Genomic DNA, 6,000 nt, shown 5'->3' with positions numbered 1-6,000 from the left:
ATATTATTATCTTAAAATGAGTTCTGGGTTACTACATTCTTCCCACCTTTAGATATTTCGTCCGCGAAATAACATTCAAAGACAAATCAAGATAACAATATGAAATATCAAACCACGTTTTATTACAACAACTGTAATTACAACTACATGGTATTCAAAAATACAAAGCAAACAACTCAGGATATTCTGCTTGCATACGACTCTCAGTTTTCCAAGTTGCTTCTTCAACGCCTCGGCGCTGCCACTGTACCATCACAAGTGGTATAGTCTTGTTCCGAAGAACTTTCTCCTTTATGTCTAAGATACGGATTGGTCGTTCAACAAAAGACAGATCTGGCTCTAGATGAATATCAGTAGACTGAATCACATGAGATTCATCAGCTATATACTGTCGAAGTAACGACACATGAAAAACGTTATGTATACTGGAAAGATTTGGCGGTAAATCCAAATGATATGCAACATCTCCGATCTTCTCCAGTATCTGGAAAGGTCCAATAAAACGAGAAGACAACTTGCCTTTCATGCCGAATCTCATCACCTTCCTGAAAGGTGATACTCTTAGAAACACATATTCACCAGGCTCAAACTGAAGTGGCCTGCGACGAATATTAGCATAACTGGCTTGTCTATCTTGAACAACTTTGATCTTATGCTTGATCAAATCTACCTTGTCTACAATCTGCTGCACCAATTCAGGACCCTCGACTTGTCGTTCCCCGACTTCATCCCAGAATAACGGAGTACGACACTGTCGACCGTACAATGCCTCGAAAGGTGCCATATCAATATTACGATGATAACTGTTATTGTAGGCAAATTCGATCAAAGGTAACTGATCCTGCCAAGATAAACCAAAGTCCATGACAGAAGAATGTAGCATATCCTCCCTGTCCGTCAGTCTTCGGATGATATGCAGTGCTCAAACTCAGAGTGGTACCCAACGCCTCCTGAAAACTACCCCAAAAACGTGAGGTAAATCGCGGGTCTCTATCACTGACTATGCTCACTGGAATCACGTGCAATCGCACTATCTCCTGGATGTATAAACGTGTCATGCGATCATAAGAATACTCCCGGTTATAAGGAATAAAGTGTGCTGATTTCGTCAAACGGTCAACAACGACCCAGATAGCATCACACTGACGTGAAGTCATAGGTAAGTGAGTAACAAAATCCATAGTTACGTGCTCCCACTTCCATTCGGGAATCTCAAGATTCTGCAATAATTCACCTGGTCTTCGGTGTTCAGCCTTGACCTGTTGACAAACCAAACATCTTGAAACAAATTGATACACACTCCGCTTTATCCCTTTCCACCAGAATCTAGTTCGCAAGTCTTTATACATTTTCATGCTTTCAGGATGAACTGATAATCGACTCCTGTGAGCTTGAGATAGAATATCGTTCCTGAGCTCCGCAACATTAGGTACAACCACTCGATTAGATAAGCACAATAAACCATCTGCCTGAAAATGAAATCCAGATATATTAACTCCATTGGCTAAACGTGCCAAACGCTGAGTCTTAACATCAGATATCTGAGCATCTCTGATCCGAGAATACAATGCTGGCTCAGACAAAATAGTATACAATCGAATCCCATTTCTCCCTTTCTTGTGCTTTAGCGTAAAACTTAATGAACAACACTCTTGAATCATATGAGATACTTCACTAGTCTGAAGTGCAGAAAGTCTCACCTGCCGACTCAAGGCATCAGCAGTAAGATTAACAGAACTTGGATGATATTTGATTTCACAATCATAATCCTTCAGAAGATCCATCCAGCGTCTCTGTCGCATATTCAACTCCGCCTGAGTGAATAAATACTTCAAACTCTTGTGATCCGGGAATATCTCAAATTTCTCATCATAAAGATAATGCCTCCAGATCTTGAGTGCAAATACAATGGCGGCTAACTCGAGATCATGTACTGGATAATTACTCTCATGCGTCTTCAACTGTCAAGAAGCATAGGCAATAACATGTCCATGCTGTGTCAGAACACATCCTAACCCCTGACCAGAGGCATCAGTATAGACAACATAACCTCCTGATCCAGAAGGTAGAGCTAGCACAGGTGCAGTAGTAAGACGTCCACGCAGCTCGTGAAATGACTCCTCACAATCCGAGGACCATATAAAGGCAACATCTTTCCGTGTAAGCTGTGTCAAAGGTCTGGCCAACTGTGCAAAATTCTCGATGAACCGACGGTAATATCCAGCTAGACCCAAGAAACTACGAATCTCAGCAACCGTCGTTGAACGAGACCAGTTCAGCACTGCCTCTATCTTACTAGGATCAACAGATATCCCTTCATTATAAATCACATGACCGAGAAACATTACCCGATCAAGCCAGAATTCAAACTTGCTCAATTTCGCATACAGCTGTTTATCTCGTAACGTCTGTAAAACAATCCTCAAATGATGTGCATGTTCATCCTTGTTATGAGAATAGACAAGAATATCATCAATGAAGACGATGACAATTCTATCCAGATATTCTCGAAAAACCTGATTCATCAGATTCATAAAGACTGCCGGTGCATTCGTCAAACCAAATGACATAACCAAAAATTCATAATGCCCGTATCTGGTCCTAAAAGCAGTCGTAGAAATATCTGAGTCTCGTACCCGCATCTGATGGTATCCAGATCTCAGATCTATCTTGGAGTAAACAGAAGTACCCTGTAGTTGATCGAATAGATCATCAATCCGCGACAAAGGATACTTATTCTTGATGGTGACACGATTCAACTGCCTGTAATCAATACACAATCGCATCGATCCATCTTTATTCTTGACGAACAAAACAGGTGCTCCCCACGGAGAAACACTCGGACGAATATATCCCTTATCAAGTAGATCCTGTAACTGCTGTTTCAATTCCCTCATCTCTGATGGTGCTAGACGATAAGGCGCTCGGGATATAGGCGTAGTTCCTGGTACTAAATCAATACCAAATTCAACCTCTCGCACCGGAGGAAAACCAGGAATCTCATCAGGGAATACATCAGGAAACTCACTGACTACCGGTAACTGATCAATATCCGTACTAATCATGGACATATCAACTGCATAGATAAGGTAGCCCTCCCCACCTGACTCCAAGACATGACATGCCTTCAGAGCCGAAACAAGTGGCATCGGAGGTCGCGCACCCTCACCATAAAAATACCAGCTATCACCCTTAGCAGGATGAAACTGTACCAGACGCTGATAACAATCCACAGTAGCGTGACACAAAGTCAGTATATCTATTCCCAAAATACAATCAAAATCTGCCATCGCTAATATCATCAGATTAGCTGACAATACATTACCCTCAAACTCTAGAAGGCAACCCATCACTAGACGCTTAGTTACTATCTCCTGCTCCAACGGAGTAGATACAATTAAATCCATATCTAATGATACATAAGGTAATCTATGTCTCTTAACAAAGCGACTAGAAATAAAGGAATGCGATGCTCCAATATCAATTAAAACAAGTGCAGGAATTCCACATAACAGAAAGGTACCTGCCAACATGTGATCACTTCCCTCAGTAGCCTGTTCTTGAGATAAAGCAAATACCTGCCCTTGAGTCTGGTGACGGTAACCAGAAGAACTCTGTGGTGCTGGCTGCTATCGTGGAAAAGTAGAAGCCTGAGATCCAACCTGTGATCCCGATCCACTAGCAGAACCCATGCGCTGAGGACAATCTCTCCGCAGATGTCCCTGCTGACCGCAAATATAACAAGCACCAGTAGCTCTTCGACATGAAGCTGCAGGATGCTTCCCTCCACAGTGACTACAAAACTCCTCCTTCTTCTTCTTCTTCCCAAAATGGAACATACCTCGTGAACCACGAGATCCAGATGAAGTAGTAGGAGTAGAAAAAGACGTAGGTCCAGATTGCACAACAGATTGAGCTCTAGGCTCAAATGATCCACTAAGCCGTGCTGGCATCAACAACTATGCACGCCTGTTGCTGGTCTCCACAAGACGGCAACGGTTCACCAAAGTCTCATAAGATACTGGATCATCACAGACAACAACCTGTGAGTAGATATCTTGGTTCAGGCCTTGTAGAAAGAGATCATATTTCGATGCATCACTCTCATTAATATGAGGACTGAAAGGTAGCAGATCAAGAAATCGTTGCTGATATTGATCAATAGTCATTGATCCTTGCCTCAGATTAAGCAACTCCATCGATCGTGCTTGGCGAACAGCTGGAGGAATATACAGTTTCTGGAACTGCTGACAGAAATCTCCCCAAGTCACCTGTCCTCTCTCAGTACGTGCCTGAGCAGCTTTGGCATCCCACCAAAAACGTGCTCGATCCTCTAGAAAAAATTCTAGAACTTCCAATTTCTGATCCTCAGTACAATCGAAAGCACGAAAAGTACTCTCGAGTTTAGACATCCAACTTCTTGCTTGTTCAGGATTCTCGCCTCCCACCAAAGGTTTCGGTCCTACTTGCATGAATTTATTGATAGTGTAGCGACGTCTACCCTCATGAGGACGATAATGATCATCATGATGCCGATGATTACGATGATGACCACCTCCCTGGCCAATACTACCGTGACTCTCGTCAACCATATCCTGAAAAGAATTGCACATTAAAATCCCAAATGTGCAAGAATTACTCAAGACTAAACTAAATCCCAAGTACTAATTCCCAAAATCTATGCATGCTCTGATACCAAAAATGTAGTGACCCTGCATGGTATCACATACTAACTGGCAACTAATAGCATGCATTAAACTTAATACAGCAAAATAACTTAACAGAGTAAAACGTGCGGAAACATAATCATAAATTACATATCAGCTTAGTATTAAAAGTGTCAAGCTTATTCATCAGTAGTGATACAACCATATCGAAATACTTAAAAGTAAACATTATACAACTATATCAAATCCTGCTGTATAATTAAATCCTCAAGGCCTGCTCCCTAATCCTGCCTTGAACCTCTAGCTCCATCCATCCTGCGACCTGCCCCATGGAATAGGGTGTCCAAGATAACAACTAGGACGTGAGCGCTAACGCCCAATATATAAACATGAGTACACGTATAAATATGATGCATGCAACATGATGACTGGTAAAGGGTCATCTGAAAAGTCATGCTCAGTACCGGCGCCACATGAGTGCTGCCACTGCACGGATCAACCTCTGGGTGCAACCACACTCGTCAAGTACACCAGAGTAGTCAGACATAAATGTCCCCGCCGTCGCGGTACTCTTAGTGACAGACTATCGAGTATAGAGCTGAGCGGCTCTATAATCAGGTATATCAATGTATAGGCTCAACGTGTATATGCACATGACATATGAATATAAAAAGCGGTAAATCATATATCATGCCATATAATAATGCCAAATAAATGCAACATATAAACATGTACGCTCGCTGGAAATCTCAGTCAATGTGTACGTACCTCTAGGCTAGTTCAAGTTTAGTAGGATCCTAGGTTCCAAGCCTATATTCAAAAGTTCACCGTATCACTACATAAATTCTATAAGCCTTAACTAAGCTAATAAGTACTCCCAAAACTTAAATAGATTCCCGGACCATACCTTCGTCTGTAGATAGCCCTTTGGAGTCGCTAGTCCCGAATGACTATAACCACTCCTTGGTTATTTCAGAACCTCTATTATAACCGATAGGGCCCTCAAGTGTATAACTCACACTATATAACTGAAGAAGAAAAATCGGGAATTCGTATTCAAATTATGACTCCGAAGAGCCCTATTTATAGGAAAAGTTTCGGACGAGTTCGGGCCCTCCGAACCTGAGTTCGGATCGTCCGATCCAACTCACTGTCTGCATGCAAGACACGTCGAGTTCGGATCATCCGATCTCTACTTCGGGTCGTCCGAAGTGCTCTAAGTCCGACACTTGTCAAAATTCATTGCTGAGTAATCCTGCCTACTTGGCACAAACAAGTTCGGGCCGTCCGAACTTGAGTTCGGATCGTCCGAACCAGCCTTAACTCCGAAGTC

Source organism: Henckelia pumila, chromosome 3, assembly GCF_033568475.1.
Source record: "Henckelia pumila isolate YLH828 chromosome 3, ASM3356847v2, whole genome shotgun sequence".
NCBI lineage: Eukaryota > Viridiplantae > Streptophyta > Magnoliopsida > Lamiales > Gesneriaceae > Henckelia > Henckelia pumila.
The sequence above is the reverse complement of the archived record's forward strand: the minus strand, read 5'-3'. Positions refer to the sequence as shown.